The sequence below is a fragment of the Salvelinus alpinus genome, chromosome 2 (assembly GCF_045679555.1).
Source record: "Salvelinus alpinus chromosome 2, SLU_Salpinus.1, whole genome shotgun sequence".
Lineage (NCBI taxonomy): Eukaryota > Metazoa > Chordata > Actinopteri > Salmoniformes > Salmonidae > Salvelinus > Salvelinus alpinus.
Genome location: NC_092087.1, coordinates 102,820,134 through 102,838,631, shown reverse-complemented (window position 1 = coordinate 102,838,631; position 18,498 = coordinate 102,820,134). Strand labels below are relative to the sequence as shown.

At 41.6% G+C, this 18,498-nt stretch overlaps 1 pseudogene; it reads right to left on the bottom strand.

The window, feature by feature from the left end:
* Nucleotides 1-319: 319 nt before the first annotated feature.
* Nucleotides 320-18,498, bottom strand: part of LOC139547605 (zinc finger protein 107-like) — a 123,669-nt pseudogene continuing 105,490 nt past the window's right edge.

Here is an 18,498-nt window from a genome sequence, read left to right as displayed (position 1 = left end):
ACAAATGTTTGCATAATCAAAGACATGAAAACTGGCGCTAACATTGTATTTAGCTCGGATTTCATATGGCCAGGAAGTTATTGAGAATAACAATAGACAATAGTTAATGTTACTAGTTTAGGGATGAAGATAGTGAAGGTTCATCAATGTAAAGATGTTTTTAATTTGACGTGGAAACAACGTTTATTCAACCAGTGAGAGGCTTGTAAATGCCCCCAGGAAAGTGGAATGAGGAAGTCTTCATTGAGACAATGATAAACAGCAATCCGTGGGAGAGTTGTGGTGGATATTATAAAATAAGGATCTGCTGGAGTCCAAGTCAAAACAAGATTCTTTATTTCTGAGCTCAGAGAGAATAACAGAGTTTGGTATTTTATTAGGATCCCCATTAGCCGTTGCAAAAGCAGCAGCTACTCTTCCTGGGGTCCACACAAAACATGACAGGTAATACAGCACATCAATAGACAAGAACAGCTCAAGGACAGAACTACATACATTTTGTAAAAGGCACACGTAGCCTACATATCAATGCATACACACAAACTATCTTGGTCAAATAGGGGAGAGTGGTTGTGCCGTGAGGTGTTACTTGATCTGTTTTTTGAAAGCAGGTTTGCTGTTTATTTGAGCAATATGAGATGGAAGGAAGTTCCATGCAATAAGGGCTTTATATAATACTGTACGCTTTCTTTAATTTGTTCTGGAAACTTGGGGACTGTGAAAAGACCCCCGGTGGCATGTCTGGTGGGATAAGTGTGTGTGTCAGAGCTGTGTGTAAGTTGACTTGTTAGAACTTTGATGATATCTGTACATTATAGGAACACCTGTGATGACAAAAGTACAATGATTCTTGTGTTGCTTTAACTTGAGATTAAGAATCAGTGGTTGACACCTTGCAAGTGCATGAAAAGGTCAACTGTACAAAGTCAATGTCTGTGTGTAGAAACTATATTTTAGTTAACAGATGGATAAAGGGAACTAAGAGTTCCTGTTGATACTATGTTCCAGTCTTACTTCCAGTCTGACATGATAGCAATAAGGGGAAGAGTGATTGGGAAACTAACTGCCAAAAACGCAATAAGCTGAACTCCGCCTAGCAGAGACATCTTTGTATTAGCAACTATTAATTATGAGCTTATATGGTATTAAAGTTAAGGTACATCACCCTGGGCGGGGTGATCCTCAGTAGGGGATAAAAGGGAAAACACCATCTTTTGAACTGAGTGCCTTGCTTGCAAATTTCTGAGTGTAAACTCCGGGGCGCAATCCTTATTAAACAAACTAACCTCTGATCAAATAAGTTTTCCTGTGGTATCTTGTGTGCTTCTCCCCATTGTGTATTATCTCATGTTGGTTGAGGTTGCTTTTCTGGTTTGAACTCCTTCCAACTCATTCCACACCGGGAGCAGTGTTAAGGCTTCTCCCCTGTGTGAATTTTCTCATGGGTTTGTAGGTGTCCTGTCCGGGCAAAACTCTTTCCACATTGGGAGCAGTGGTAAGGCTTCTCCCCTGTGTGTATTCTCTCATGTCTTTTCAGATCCCCTGACCGGTTGAAACACTTTCCACACTGTGAGCAGTGGTAAGGCTTTTCAACTGTATGTATTCTCTCATGTTGTTTCAGGTTCCCTAACTGGTTAAAACACTTGCCACACTGCAAGCAGTGGTAAGGCTTCTCCCCTGTGTGTATTATCTCATGTTTTTTCAGACCCCCTGACCGGCTGAAACACTTTCCACACTGGGAGCAGTGGTAAGGCTTCTCCCCTGTGTGTATTCTCTCATGTTTTTTCAGATCCCCTGACCGGTTGTAACACTTTTCACACTGTGAGCAGTGGTAAGGCTTCTCCCCTGTGTGTATTCTCTCATGAGCTTTCAAGTTCCTTAAATGGCTATAACTCTTTCCACACTGGGAGCAGTGGTAAGGCATTTCCCCTGTGTGTATTCTCTCGTGTATTTTTAGATCCCATGACCAGTTGAAACACTTTCCACACTGGCAGCAGTGGTAAGGCTTCTCACCTGTGTGTATTCTCTCGTGTTTTTTCATGTTCCAAAACTGGTTAAAACACTTGCCACACTGGGAGCAGTGGTAAGGCTTCTCCCCTGTGTGTATCATCTCATGAACTTTTAAGTTGTTTAACTGGTTAAAACTTTTTCCACACTGGGAGCAGTGGTAAGGCTTCTCCCCTGTGTGTATCATCTCATGAACTTTTAAGTTGTTTAACTGGTTAAAACTTTTTCCACACTGGGAGCAGTGGTAAGGCTTCTCCCCTGTGTGTATTATCTCATGTTTTTTTTAGATCCCCTGAGCAGCTGAAACACTTTCCACACTGGGAGCAGTGGTAAAGCTTCTCCCCTGTGTGTATTATCTCATGTTTTTTTAGATCCCCTGAGCAGCTGAAACACTTTCCACACTGGGAGCAGTGGTAAGGCTTCTCACCTGTGTGTATTCTCTTGTGTTTTTTCAGATCCCCTGACCGGTTAAAACTCTTTCCACACTGCGAGCAGTGGTAAGATTTCTCCCCTGTGTGTATTCTCTCATGTCGGTACAGGTCAGTTAACTGGTTAAAACACTTTCCACAGTGGGAACATTGGTGTCTTCTTGTTGGTTTGGACGTCCCTGGTTCCTCTGAGTCTGGTCTTTCTCCTGCCAAAGACAGTGTGTTTTAAAAAAAAAGAGACCTGAATGAAACCTCCACATGATAAATTGGCCTTGCTACGAGGGTAAATCCTAATCAGATCGCTCAATAACCTAAGGCCAGTTTTAACAATCTTGGTGTGATTTTAAAACAAATGTAGAGTTTCCTGGTAATTACTGATAATGTTTACATTACTTATTTATTCATTCTGTTTTTCAAGTCAGAACACAAAAAACTAAACCGTTCTAGGACACTCAAGACACAGACGTCGCTTAATTCCAATCGAGCAGGTGGTTCTAAATATATAACTTTCATAGCTGTATGATACAGAATGCGACCTACAGTCGTGGCCAAAAGTTTTGAGAATGACACAAATATTAATTTCCACAAATTTTGCTGCTTCAGTGTCTTCAGATATTTTTGTCAGATGTTACTATGAAATACTGAAGTATATTTACAAGCATTTCATAAGTGTCAAAGGCTTTTATTGGCAATGACATGAAGTTGATGCATAGAGTCAATATTTGCAGTGTTCACCCTTATTTTTTAAGACCTCTGCAACCCACCCTGGTGTCAATTAACCTCTGGGCAAAAACATCCTGACTGATGGCAGCCCATTCTTGCATAATCAATGCTTGGAGTTTGTCACTTATCACTTTTGCCTTATGGCAAGCTGCTCCTTCATGCTGGAAAAGGCATTGTTCGTCACCGAACTGTTGCTGGATGGTTGGGAGAAGTTGCTCTTGGAGGATGTGTTGGTAGCATTCCTTATTCATGGCTGTGTTCTTAGGCAACATTGTGAGTGAGCCCACACCCTTGGCTGAAAGCAACCCCACACATGAATGGTCTCAGGATGCTTTACCGTTGTCATGACACAGGACTGATGGAAGCGCTCACCTTGTCTTCTTCGGACAAGCTTTTTTCCAGATGCCCCAAACAATCGAAAAGGGGATTAATCAGAGAAAATGACTTTACCCCAGTCCTCAGCAGTCCAATCCCTGTACCTTTTGCAGAATATCAGTCTGTGTGCAGATGCACTCACACCTGCCTGCTGCCATTCCTGAGCAAGCAATGTACTGGTTGCGCCCCAATCCCGCAGCTGAATCAACTGTAGGAGACGGTCCTGGCGCTTGCTGGACTTTCTTGGGTACCCTGAAGCCTTCTTCACAACAATTGAACCGCTCTGAAGCCTTCTTCACAACAATTGAACCGCTCTCCTTGAAGTTAATGATGATCCGATAAATGGTTGATATAGGTGCAATCTTACTGGCAGCAATATCCTTGCCTGTGAAGCCCTTTTTGTGCAAAGCAATCATGACGACACATGTTTCCTTGCAGGTAACCATGGGTGACAGAAGAAGAACAATGATTCCAAGCACCACCCTCCTTTTGAAGCTTCCAGTTTTGGGGGGGGGGGATTCAATTCATTTGCATGTCAAAGTTGGACTTTGCAATTAATTACAATTCATCTGATCACTATTCATAACATTCTGGAGTATATGCAAATTGCCATCATACAAACTGAGGCAGCAGACTGTGAAAATTCATATTTGTGTCATTCTCAAAACTTTTGGCCACGACTGTACACACTTCCTTAAACATAAAATAAGTAATTTTAAGTGGAAGTCCAAAACTTGTTTTTACGTCGAAGACACAAAGCACATCAGTAACATCTCCCAGTTTTGACTATCGCTGATGTCATATTTTGGGTAAAGTAAAAAAACAAAGTGAAATATTTGGGAAGATGTTCCTAAAACTGAGAGTAACTACAATAAACAAAAATACACTGCTCAAAAAAATAAAGGGAACACTTAAACAACACAATGTAACTCCAAGTCAATCACACTTCTGTGAAATCAAACTGTCCACTTAGGAAGCAACACTGATTGAATTTCACATGCTGTTGTGCAAATGGAATAGACAAAAGGTGGAAATTATAGGCAATTAGCAAGACACCCCCAATAAAGGAGTGGTTCTGCAGGTGGTGACCACAGACCACTTCTCAGTTCCTATGCTTCCTGGCTGAAGTTTTGGTCACTTTTGAATGCTGGCGGTGCTTTCACTCCAGTGGTAGCATGAGACGGAGTCTACAACCCACACAAGGGGCTCAGGTAGTGCAGCTCATCCAGGATGGCACATCAATGCGAGCTGTGGCAAGAAGGTTTGCTGTGTCTGTCAGCATAGTGTCCAGAGCATGGAGGCGCTACCAGGAGACAGGCCAGTACATCAAGAGACGTGGAGGAGGCCGTAGGAGGGCAACAACCCAGCAGCAGGACCGCTACCTCCGCCTTTGTGCAAGGAGGAGCACTGCCAGAGCCCTGCAAAGTGACCTCCAGCAGGCCACAAATGTGCATGTGTCTGCTCAAACGGTCAGAAACAGACTCCATGAGGGTGGTATGAGGGCCCGACGTCCACAGGTGGGGGTTGTGCTTACAGCCCAACACCGTGCAGGACGTTTAGCATTTGCCAGAGAACACCAAGATTTGCAAATTCGCCAATGGCGCCCTGTGCTCTTCACAGATGAAAGCAGGTTCACACTGAGCACATGAGCACATGTGACAGACGTGAAAGAGTCTGGAGACGCCGTGGAGAACGTTCTGCTGTCTGCAACATCCTCCAGCATGACCGGTTTGGCGGTGGGTCAGTCATGGTGTGGGGTGGCATTTCTATGTGGGGCCGCACAGCGCTCCATGTGCTCGCCAGAGGTAGCCTGACTGCCAATAGGTACCGAGATGAGATCCTCAGACCCCTTGTGAGACCATATGCTGACACATGCACATTTTTACTATCATTCTTCATGTCATTTATCTGTTTCATAGTGTAGTTTCTTCTTCTTTTTATTCAGTTTAGTCACATGATTTCTCAATTTGCAATACGTTTGCCAATCAGTTATACAGCCAGACCTGCTTGCCAACTCTTTTGCATCCCTCTTCATCATACAATTTTTTGATTCCTCATCAATCCACGTGGATTGAACAGTTTTTACAGTAATATTCTTAATGGGTGCATGCTTATTAGTAACTGGGATAAGCAATTTCATAAATGTGTCAAGGGCAGCGTCTGGTTGCTCATCATTACACACCACGGACCAACAAATATTATTTACATCAACAACATAGGAATCACTACAAAACTTATTGTATGACCTCTTTTACACAATATTAGGCCCAGCCTTTGGAACTGTGGTTTTCCTAGACATGGCTACTATATTGTGATCACTACTACTGATGGATCTGGATACTGCTTTAAAACACATTTCTGCAGCATTAGTAAAGATATGATCAAAATATGTTGATGATTTAATTTCTGTACTGTTTGTAACTACCCTGGTAGGTTGACTGATAACCTGAACCAGGTTGCCAGCACTGGTTACAGTTTGAAGCTTTCTCTTGAGTGGGCAGCCTGATCACAGCTTTCCTCCAGTATTAGTTAATTAATTAACAGTGTCTGGAGTTTAGTTTGCCTGTTCAACAGTCTTGTAAAGATAGGGGGTGTTGACTGGGACAGACAATGTAACATCCATAATGTTTTAAGGAAAAGTTTTTGTAAAACAAGCCCCTTAAATCAGATTATCTTGAAACTTTCTCTCTAAATCTAACTTTCATCAAGGTTTATATGGTCTATTGGTTTCTCTCTTTTCATTGGCAGAATCCTTTTTCAGTGTTATGATATTCATAACATCCATATCCACCAGTCTATCTTCCTGTCAACTAACAGAACTCTGCTGGTTGTCCTGGTAACAGATACCAGTCTATCTTCCTGTCAACTAACAGAACTCTGCTGGTTGTCCTGGTAACAGATACCAGATCTATTGTATTTGTTCAAACTAAACTACAGCACTTACTTTGATGTGTCAAATCTGATCCTTTCTTCTCTTCTCCTCCTCTCACAGTTCCACTCAGCCCCGTTGTTTTCCTGCAGTCCACCAGCTGCACAGACAACCTCTTCATACCCAGCAGTAAGGTGCTACCGGGAGAGGCATGACACAGGGACTCCAGGAGGGAGGAAGGGCTAGCGTTGTCCTGGTAACCATAAAGAGGGGACACAGACACATATCATTATGGATGCTGATGTCACTGTTGTCATAAAGTGCCTTACAGAAACCCAGATCCCGATAGAGCAAGCTGTATGCTAGACCAGACCAAGCTGTACCATCTGGTGGTCTGATCTGGAGAGACTCTTCTCTGCCTCGTCAGCATCAGGATGTTGTTGAGGCTCCCCAGAGGATCCACGATAGTCACGTCTCTCTCCTGTGTGAACGAGAACATCAAACAGATGGTGCACTTATGACCATCGATTGCAATCAGAGTCTTAGAAGAGGCATGAATATGTCTAAAAAAGTGCCTATAATGGCCATTTTCATCATGATTTTCTAAAATGTTGTTTGTGTTGCAAATGTAAAAGGGTCGTTCCAAGAAAAGGGGTCCTTTTGCGTCCCTTTGAAAATTTATTAGAAATTATGCTCCCAGATGTTGAATTCTGAAAAGCCTGTTTTATGAAGTGCACTTTAATGTGGACTACATGGATATTTCAATAAATCTAATATAAAAGTCACAAAAATATATGTACCAATGACGGATAGCACCTTTAACAATTTATTGAGTACTGAACAACATATTAAAGTGTAGAACTTCAGTAGAATGCCCCTTTCAAACCCCACATTAGTTCAAGAAATGCATATTTTGTGCCCGTTTTTAAGTCAGTACTCACTGGTCTTAATCGACTCTTCAGCCTCCTCCTTTTTCACTCCCAAAACGTCTTCCTCCTCCTCTTTAATTGAGATAGCCTCCTCTTCCTCTTTTACTCCAAAAGGTTCTTCCTCTTCTTTCAATGTTATGGCATCTTCCTCCTTTTTGATTCTGAAAGCTTCTACCTCCTCCTCTTCCACAACCTCTTTCCCATATTCCTCTTTCACTGTAATATCATCCTCTTCTTTCAATGAGATAGCCTCCTCTTCCTCCCTTTTCATCCTGAAAGCTTCTCCCTCTCCTTTCACCAGAGCTTCTTTCTCCGTCGAGATTAGTGAGCTCATGTTCCCGGCGATTAGCCTAATGCTGTATCAATTTAACACATTAGCTAATTTAACAAGCAATCTACGTTTCAATGAACTAGTAGATATGTAAACAGAATTGTTTTTAAAACACTAAGAATAATATACACAAGATTTGTCTTAAACGCTTCAATGTTTCGGTTTAATGTTCGCTAGCAAACCACCACGTTGGTTGAATCAGAAGCCTTTTGTCGCTGTTGAAGAAGCCTCCAGTTCCGTCCACTAGATTATACGTCACGCAAGCAGCATCCCCTGAAAGGCTCAAATCGCCACCTGCTGACTGGAGTGGGTAATGCAGATTGGAAAAATATTATTTACAATGTTTATTCTTGCAAGCAATGTCATGAGAGGTAATAAAAAATAAAAAACAGATGTTATGTTTTCTCTTACTTCTTACAGCCAATACTTTCCTCCAGGGCTGACCTGCCCATTAGGTAGGATTAGGTGACAGATTAAAGAGTTTTCATTTTTATGTCATAGTTATTCTGAACCCACTGCCTGCAAGTCGTCTAAATTAGCCTAAGTGATTTGTATTTTCCTTCAACTTTCTGAAGAGGAAACAGCCCAGAAATGCCCCTGTCTGAGTGCATTTGTCTACCATTATGTTTAGCTTTTGGGCGATTATGCTAATGACAACCATCTTCTGGTTGATGGAAAAGCTTTCCCACAAACTTTGTCAATTAGATGTCAACTACAAAGTAGTCTATGCCTACCTGGCAGAATGATATCATGATTATTTGCATCAATCCTGTTGTGATTTGTTCAGCATACTCTGCAATCACATGTGTGCTACAGAGACACCACCAAACAAGCAAGGCTCTTGTTGGTGCCACTTGAATTAAAGGGTACACACAAAAATGAAAATTTCTTAGATTTTTCTCAGACTTCAAAAGTGGTCTCCTGATGTGGTTTAAGTATTGTTGTGGACTTAGAACATCCAATATTGTTGTTTTTCTATTAACAGTGTGATTTAGAGAGAAAAACAGAAAAACAGGGACAAATGTGAAACCTGGAAAAACTGAGAAAATGGAATTAGGTTAAAAAAAGAAAAGAAAACGGATTTGATAGGGCCCTAAATATTCTATTCAGTTTCTCTCATTACTGGATTATCTAGGGATAGTGTAGAGTAACAGCTGTATCCTGAAGTGACCTTTAACCTCCCTGCTCCTCAATACTTCTTCCACTGGATCAAAGCTTCAGCCAAGTAGGATACATGATAGTGGCAACACATGGAGTTGGGTTGGATATTGTCATGGTAGGATACATGATAGTGGCAACACATGGAGTTGGGTTGGATATAGTCATGGTAGGATACATGATAGTGGCAACACATGGAGTTGGGTTGGATATAGTCATGGTAGGATACATGATAGTGGCAACACATGGAGTTGGGTTGGATATAGTAATGGTTGGATACATTGGGCGGCAAGATGTTCTTTACCATTCGGCCATCAGATTTGCCACCAATGTTCCTTATAGGACACCTCACTGCACTCTATACTCCTCTGTAAACTGGTTATCTCTGTATACCAGTCGCAAGACCCACTGGTTTAATGCCTCACTCACCCTTAGCTAAGATATCTACTGCAGCCCTCATACTCCACATACAACACCCGTTCTGCCAGTCACATTCTGTTAAAGGTCCCCAAAGCACACACATCCCTGGGTCGCTCCTCTTTTCAGTTTGCTGCAGCTAGCGACGGGAACAAGCTGCAACAAACACTCAAACTGGACAGTTTTATCTCCATCTCTTCATTCAAGGACTCAATCATGGACACTCTTACTGACAGTTGTGGCTGCTTCGTGTGATGTATTGTTGTCTCTACCTTCTTGCCTTTGTGCTCTTGTCTGTGCCCAATACTGTTTGTACCATGTTGTGTTGCTACCATGTTGTGTTGCTGCCATGTTGTTTTGCTACCATGTTGTTGTTATGTGGTGTTGCTACCATGTTGTGTTGCTGCCATGTTGTTGTTATGTTGCTACATGTAATAATAACATGTATGATTTATATAAAGGTCTTTAGTAAAAAAACATTAGTGACATAATTTTGTATTTAATATTACATAGTAAACTTTAATAATTGTAATATGTATGTTTAAATGACTGTACTAAAGTTTTTGAATAAAATAAAAGGTTTGAAAGAAAATGTAATTTACCTTCAATGAAATATATCTCTCTCTCTCTTTCTCTCCCTCTGTCTCTCCCCTTGGCTGGGAATGTTAAGGGTCAAGAAGTTGTGAATCTAGGGGGCCCTTGCACACAGGGGAACTATATGTATGTAACACTATAACTTTACGTCCGTCCCCTCGCCCATACCCAGGCGCGAACCAGGGACCCTCTGCACACACCAATAACAGTCACCCATCGTTACCCATCGCTCCACAAAAGCCGCGGCCCTTGCAGAGCAAGGGGAACCACTAGTTCAATGTCTCAGAGCAAGTGACGTCAACGACTGAAAGGCTGCTAGCGCGCACCACCGCTAACTAGCTAGCCATTTCACATCGGTTACATGTACACAAAATAACTAACCTGGACCCCCAGGTGTCTTTCAAAACATATGTTTTACTAACGACCTAAACAGATCATTTTTACCCTTTTAAAAATAGTTATGGGGGGAGGTCCGGGGGATGTCTGTCTTTGAAAGGGTCATTGTAATATTTAAGATGTCCCCTTTACTGATGACCTAAACAGATACATTTTACCCTCCATAAAAGAGTGTCCGAGGGATGTCTCAGTCAACCCCCCCAAAATAAGCCCCAGAGACCTCACACCATCCTCTTTGAAAGGGTCATTGTACTCTTTAACTATACTTCCTTTACTGATGACCTAAACAGATCACTTTTACCCTTTAAAAAATAGTTGTCAGCTGTCCAGATGTAATGGTCAAGAGGTCGTGAACCTAGAGGGGCCCTTGCACACATGTTGTGTTTAGGCAGACATAGGTTTTCTGTTTATGAAGGAATAAATGATTGACAGGATATAGACCACAAAATAAAAGATAACTGTATTCTTACCAATGTGCCCTTTACTAATGACTTAAACAGATCATTTTACTCCATGAATAACCTTTTACTGCAGGGGGCTAAATCAGGGGCCTTCAATGCTGCAGAAATGTTTTGGTACCCTTCCCCAGATCTGTGCCTCAACACAATCCTGTCTCGGAGCTCTACGGACAGTTCCTTCAACCTCATGGCTAGGTTTTTGCTCTGATCTGCACTTTCAACTGTGGGACCTTATATAGACAGGTGTGTGCCTTTCCAAATCATGTTCAATCAATTGAATTTACCACAGGTGGACTCCATTCTAGTTGAAGAAACATCTCAAGGATGATCAATGGAAACAGGATGCACCTGAGCTCAATTATGAGTCTCATATAGCAAAGGGTCTGAATACTTATGTAAATAATTTTTTTTGTGTTTAAAACATTTGCAAAAATGTATAAAAAACTTGTTTCCGCTTTGTCATATGGGGTATTGTGTGTAGATTGCTGAGGAAAATGTTTGATTTAATCCATTTAAGAATAAGGCTGTAACATAACAAAATGGGAAAAAGTCAAGGGGTCTGAATACTTTCCAAAGAAACTGTAAGTGATTGAGGAGAGAGCATCATTGCTATATTCTAATTAAAATCATTGACCCATAAGGGAACATATGACCAAAGCAATGCGTGACCCATACAGAATTTAAAAAATATTAATCTCAATGAGCAATATAATTAAATAAACAAACGTTTGCATAACCAAACACATGAAAACTGGTGGGAACATTGTATTTAGCTAGGATTTCATATGGCCAGGAAGGTTACTGAGAATAACAATAGACAATAGTTAATGTTGCTAGTTTAGGGATGAAGATAGTGAAGGTTCATTATGTTAAAGATGTTTTTTATTTTGACGTGGAAACAATGTTTATTGGAAAGTAAAACAAAGAACTCTTCATTGAGACAATGATAAACAGTAATCCGTGGGAGAGTTGAGGTGGATATTATAAAATAAGGATCTGCTGGAGTCCAAGTCAAACCAAGATTCTTTATTTCTGAGCTCAGAGAGAATAACAGAGTTTGGTATTTTATTAGGATCCCCATTAGCTGTTGCAAAAGCAGCAGCTACTCTTCCTGGGGTCCACACAAAACATGACACATAATACAGAACATCAATAGACAAGAACAGCTCAAGGACAGAACTACATACATTTTGTAAAAGGCACACGTAGCCTACATATCAATGTATACACACAAACTATCTAGGTCAAATAGGGGAGAGGGGTTGTGCTGTGAGGTGTTGCTTTATCTGTTTTTTGAAACCAGGTTTGCTGTTTGTTTGAGCTATATGAGATGGAAGGAAGTTCCATGCAATAAGGGCCCTATATAATACTGTACGCTTTCTTGAATTTGTTCTGGAAACTTGGGGACTGTGAAAAGACCCCCGGTGGCATGTCTGGTGGGATAAGTGTGTGTGTCAGAGCTGTGTGTAAGTTGACTTGTAAGAAATGATATCTGTACATTATAGGAACACCTGTGATGACAAAAGTACAATGATTCATGTGTTGCTTTAGCTTGAGATTAAGAATCAGTGGTTGACACCCTGCACGTGCATGAAAAGGTGAACTGTACAAAGTCAGATGTTGAAACTATATTTTAGGTAACAGATGGATAAAGGGAACTAAGAGTTCCTGTTGATACTATGTTCCAGTCTTACTTCCAGTCTGACATGATAGCAATAAGGGGAAGAGTGATTGGGAAACTAACTGCCAAAAACGCAATAGGCTGAACTCTGCCTAGCAGAGACATCTTTGTATTAGCAACTATTAATTATGAGCTTATATGGTATTAAAGTTAAGGGACATCACCCTGGGCGGGGTGATTCTCAGTAGGGGATAAAAAAGGAAAAACACCATCTTTTGAACTGAGTGCCTTGCTTGCAAATTGCTGTAAGTGTAAACTCTGATCAAATAAGTTTTCCGTGGTCTCTTGTGCACATAGGGCAGAATTCCCTTACAAGACTATGCAAACAATTTGGGATTTTCAACACATTTTCATGTTTCCTATAAAAAAAAGAAGTGATGCAGTCAGTCTCTCCTCAACTCTTAGCCAAGAGAGACTGGCATGCATAGTATTAATATCAGCCCTCTGATTACAATTAAGAGCAAAACGTGCCGCTCTGTTCTGGGCCAGCTGCAGCTTTACTAGGTCTTTCCTTGCAGCACTGGACCACACGACTGGACAATAATCAAGATTAGACAAAACTAGAGCCTGCAGAACTTGCTTTTTGGAGTGTGGTGTCAAAAAAGTAGACCATCTCTTTGAGGCTAGACCTCTCCCCATCTTTACAACCACTGAATCTATATGTTTTGACCATGACAGTTTACAATCTAAGGTAATGCCAAGTAATTTAGTCTCCTCAACTTGTTCAACAGCAACACAATTCATTACCAGATTCAGCTGAGGTCTAGAACTTAAGGAATGATTTGTACCAAATACAATGCTCTTAGTTTTAGAGATGTTCAGTACCAGTTTATTACTGGCCACCCATTCCAAAACAGACTGCAACTCTTTGTTAAGTGTTTCAGTGACATCATTAGCTGTGGTTGCTGATGCGTATATGGTTGAATAATCAGCATACATGGACACACATGCTTTGTTTGATGCCAGTGGCAGGTCATTGGTAAGAATAGAAAATAGTATAGGGCCTAGAGAGCTGCCCTGAGGTACATTACAATTTATATGTTTGACATTAGAGAAGCTTCCATTAAAAACCCTCTGAGTTCTAGTAGATAGATTGCCATAATGTGGATTCAGAGCTGAGGTTGAAAAGCCATAGCACAGACATTCTTAAAAAACAGGTTATGGTCAATAATATAAAAGGCTGCATTGAAATCTAACAATAGAGCTCCCACAATCTTCTTGTTATCAATTTCTCTCAACCAATCATCAGTCATTTGTGTCAGTGCAGCACATGTTGAGTGCCCTTCTCTATAAGCATGCTGAAAGTCTGTTGTTAATTTGTTTACAGGGAAATATCATTGTTTTTGGTCAAACACAATTTTTCCCAACCGTTTGCTAAGAGCTGGCAGCAAGCTTATAGGTCTGCTGTTAGAACCAGTAAAGGCTGCTTTACCACTCTTGGGTAGTGGAACTACTTTGGCCTCCCTCCAGGCTTGAGGACAAAGACTTTCCTCTAGGCTCAGATTAAACATATGACAGATAGGAGTGGCTATAGAGTCAGCTACTGTCCTCAGTAGCTTCCCATCTAAGTTGTCAATGTCATTATTGATCGATAACAATTTTTCCACCTCTCTCACACTAACTTTACAACATTCAATACTTGCACTGCTTTTCTTTCATTATGATTTTTTACAAGTTTTTTTTCCATCATTCTTTATATCATTGATCTTGGCTTCCTAATAAAGTGTATTATTTTGTTGAGTTTGGTCACATCATTTCTCCATTTGCAGTACGTAAGCCAGCCAGACTTATTAGCCACTCCTTTTGCCCCAACTCTTTCAAACATACAGTTTTTAAATTCCTCATCAATCCATGGAGCCTTAACAGTTCTAACAGTCAGTTTCTTAACAGGTACATGTTTATCAATAATTGGAAGAAGCAATTTCATATGGTTTTCCTACAGTCTGAGCTTTTGTAAGTTTTCTACTCTATGTGCAGTCTCATGTGTTCTTTCAGGTTGCTTAATTGGTTAAAACTCTTTCCACACTGGGAGCAGTGGTAAGGCGTCTCCCCTGTGTGTATTCTCTCGTGTTTTTTCAGATCCCCTGACCGGTTGAAACACTTTCCACACTCTGAGCAGTGGTAAGGCTTTTCAACTGTATGTATTCTCTCGTGTTTTTTCAGGTTCCCTGTCCGGTTAAAACACTTGCCACACTGGGAACAGTGGTAAGGCTTCTCCCCTGTGTGTATTATCTCATGTTCTTTCAGATGCCCTGACTGGTTGAAACACTTTCCACACTGGGAGCAGTGGTAAGGCTTCTCCCCTGTGTGTATTATCTCATGTTCTTTCAGATGCCATGACCGGTTGAAACACTTTCCACACTGGGAGCAGTGGTAAGGCTTCTCCCCTGTGTGTATTATCTCATGTTTTTTCAGATCCCCTGACTGGCTGAAAAACTTTCCACACTGGGAGCATTGGTAAGGCTTCTCACCTGTGTGTATTCTCTTGTGTTGTTTCAGATTCCCTAACTGGTTAAAACACTTGCCACACTGGGAGCAGTGGTAAGGCTTCTCCCCTGTGTGTGTCCTCTCGTGAACTTTCAGGGTCCTTAAACGGTTAAAACTCGTTCCACACTGGGAGCAGTGGTAAGGCTTCTCCCCTGTGTGTATTCTCTCGTGTGATTTCAGGTTCCCTGACCGGTTAAAACACTTGCCACACTGGGAGCAGTGGTAAGGCTTCTCCCCTGTGTGTATTATCTCATGTTCTTTCAGATGCCCTAACTGGTTAAAACTCTTTCCACACTGCAAGTACTGGTAAGATTTCTCCCCTGTGTGTATTCTCTCATGTCGGTACAGGTCCCTTAACTGGTTAAAACACTTTCCACAGCGGGAACACTGGTGTCTTCTTGTTGGTTTGGACGTCCCTGGCTCTGGTTCCTCTGAGTCTGGTCTTTCTCCTGCCAAAGACAATGTGTTTTAAAAAAAAAGAGATCTGAATGAAACCTCCACATGATAAATAGGCCTTGCTACGAGGGTAAATCCTAATCAGATCGCTCAATAAGCTAAGGCCAGTTTTAACAATCTTGGTGTGATTTTAAAACAAATGTTGTAGAGTTTCCTGGTAATTACTGATAATGTTTACATTACTTATTTAGTCATTCTGTTTTACAAGTCAGAACACAAAAAAACTAAACCGTTCTTGGACACTCAAGACACAGATGTCGCTTAATTCCAATCGAGCAGGTGGCTCTAAATATATAACTTTCATAGCTGTATGATACAGAATGCGACCTACAGTCATGACCAAAAGTTTTGAGAATGACACAAATATTAATTTCCACAAAGTTTGCTGCTTCAGTGTCTTCAGATATTTTTGTCAGATGTTACGATGAAATACTGAAGTATAATTACAAACATTTCATACGTGTCAAAGGCTTTTATTGGCAATGACATGAAGTTGATGCAAAGAGTTTTTTCCCTCATTCAACTTTTTCACTCCGGACGCTTTATCTGGACATGGTTCGTCAGTACTTTCAACAGCCGAAGCTAAGTAGTAACATTAACATCATGTCTTTTAATTGCAGTCGCTGTACTCATAATATACAGGAGAACGATCGCCTTGCGGCGAGGATAGCTGTGCTGCAAGCCCAGCTTCAGACTCAATCGTTAGGCAAGGGTAATTTCAGTGTAGGAAAGGAAGAAACAGCGTCTGTGCCACCAGTAAGTACAGATACTAACGTTAGTATAAATCCCCCCGCACATTCCCCGCAGCCGGACAACTTTCTCATGGCTTCTGGAGGAAATGCTGTAGGAATGCACAACTGGTGTCGCTCATTCAACCGACAGAAACTTTCAACCGGTTTTCCCCATTAAGTAGCGAGTCGGAGTCTGAGGCCGAGTTTTCTCTTGTCTCTACTCCTCCCGTTACGGGTTCTGAGACGCCGAAGGCCCCCACCATTAGCTCTGACAAATTGAAAACCCTAGTCATTGGCGACTCCATTACCCGCAGTATTAGACTTAAAACGAATCACCCAGCGATCATATATTTTTTTTCCTAGGGGGCAGGGCTACTGACGTTAAGGCTAATCTGAAGATGGTGCTGGCTAAAGCTAAAACTGGCGAGTGTAGAGAGTATAGAGATATTGTTATCCACGTCGGCACCAACGATGTTAGGATGAAACAGTCAGAGGTCACCAAGCGCAACAGAGCTTCAGCGTGTAAATCAGCTAGAAAGATGTCGGCATCGAGTAATTGTCTCTGGCCCCCTCCCAGTTAGGGGGAGTGACGAGCTCTACAGCAGAGTCTCACAACTCAATCGCAGGTTGAAAACTGTTTTCTGCCCCTCCCAAAAGATAGAATTTGTAGATAATTGGCCCTCTTTCTGGGACTCACCCACAAACAGGACCAAGCCTGACCTGCTGAGGAGTGACGGACTCCATCCTAGCTAGAGGGGTGCTCTCATCTGTTTAGGCTGTTAGCCAACCTGCCAGCTTAGTGGAGTCTGCCACTAGCATAGTCAGTGTAGTCAGCTCAGCCATCCCCATTGAGACTGTGTCTGTGCCTCGACCTAGGTTGGGCAAAACTAAACATGGCGGTGTTCTCCTTAGCAATCTCATTAGGATAAAGACCTCCTCCATTCCTGCCATTATTGAAAGAGATCGTGATACCTCACATCTCAAAATAGGGTTACTTAATGTTAGATCCCTCACTTCAAAGGCAGTTATAGTCAATGAACTAATCACAATCTTGATGTGATTGGCCTGACTGAAACATGGCTTAAGCCTGATGAATTTACTGTGTTAAATGAGGCCTCACCTCCTGGTTACACTAGTGACCATATCCCCCGTGCATCCCGCAAAGGCGGAGGTGTTGCTAACATTTACGATAGCAAATTTCAATTTACAAAAAAGAAAATTACGTTTTCGTCTTTTGAGCATCTAGTCATGAAATCTATGCAGCCTACTCAATCACTTTTTATAGCTACTGTTTACAGGCCTCCCGGGCCATATACAGCGTTCCTCTCTGAGTTCCCTGAATTCCTATCGGACCTTGTAGTCATAGCAGATAATATTCTAATTTTTGGTGATTTTAATATTCATATGGAAAAGTCCACAGACCCACTCCAAAAGGCTTTCGGAGCCATCATCGACTCAGTGGGTTTTGTCCAACATGTCTCTGGACCTACTCACTGCCACAGTCATACTCTGGACCTAGTTTTGTCCCATGGAATAAATGTTGTAGATCTTAATGTTTTTCCTCATAATCCTGGACTATCGGACCACCATTTTATTACGTTTGAAACCGCAACAAATAATCTGCTCAGACTCCAACCAAGGAGCATCAAAAGTCGTGCTATAAATTCTCAGACAACACAAAAATTCCTTGATGCCCTTCCAGACTCCTTCTGCCTACCCAAGGACGTCAGAAGAAAAATCAGTTAACCACCTAACTGAGGAACTCAATTTAACCTTGCGCAATACCCTAGATGCAGTTGCACCCCTAAAAACGAAAAACATTTGTCATAAGAAACTAGCTCCCTGGTATACAGATAATACCCGAGCTCTGAAGCAAGCTTCCAGAAAATTGGAACGGAAATGGCGCCACACCAAACTGGAATTCTTCCGACTAGCTTGGAAAGACAGTACCGTGCAGTATCGAAGAGCCCTCACTGCTGCTCGATCATCCTACTTTTCCAACTTAATGGAGGAAAATAAGAACAATCCCCAAAAAAATTTTGATACTGTTGCAAAGCTAACTAAAAAGCAGCATTCCCCAAGAGAGGATGGCTTTCACTTCAGCAGAAATAAATTCAGGAACTTCTTTGAGGAAAAGATCATGATCATTAGAAAGCAAATTACGGACTCCTCTTTAAATCTGTGTATTCCTCCAGGGCTTAGCTGTCCTGGATCTGCACAGCTCTGCCAGGGCCTGGGATCGGGAGAGACACTTAAGTGTTTTAGTACTATATCTCTTGACACAATGATGAAAATAATAATGGCCTCTAAACCTTCACGCTGCATACTGGATCCTATTTCTACTAAACTACTGAAAAAGCTGCTTCATGTGCTTGGCCCTCCTATGTTGAACATAATAAACGGCTCTCTATCCACCGGATGTGTACCAAACTCACTAAAAGTGGCAGTAATAAAGCCT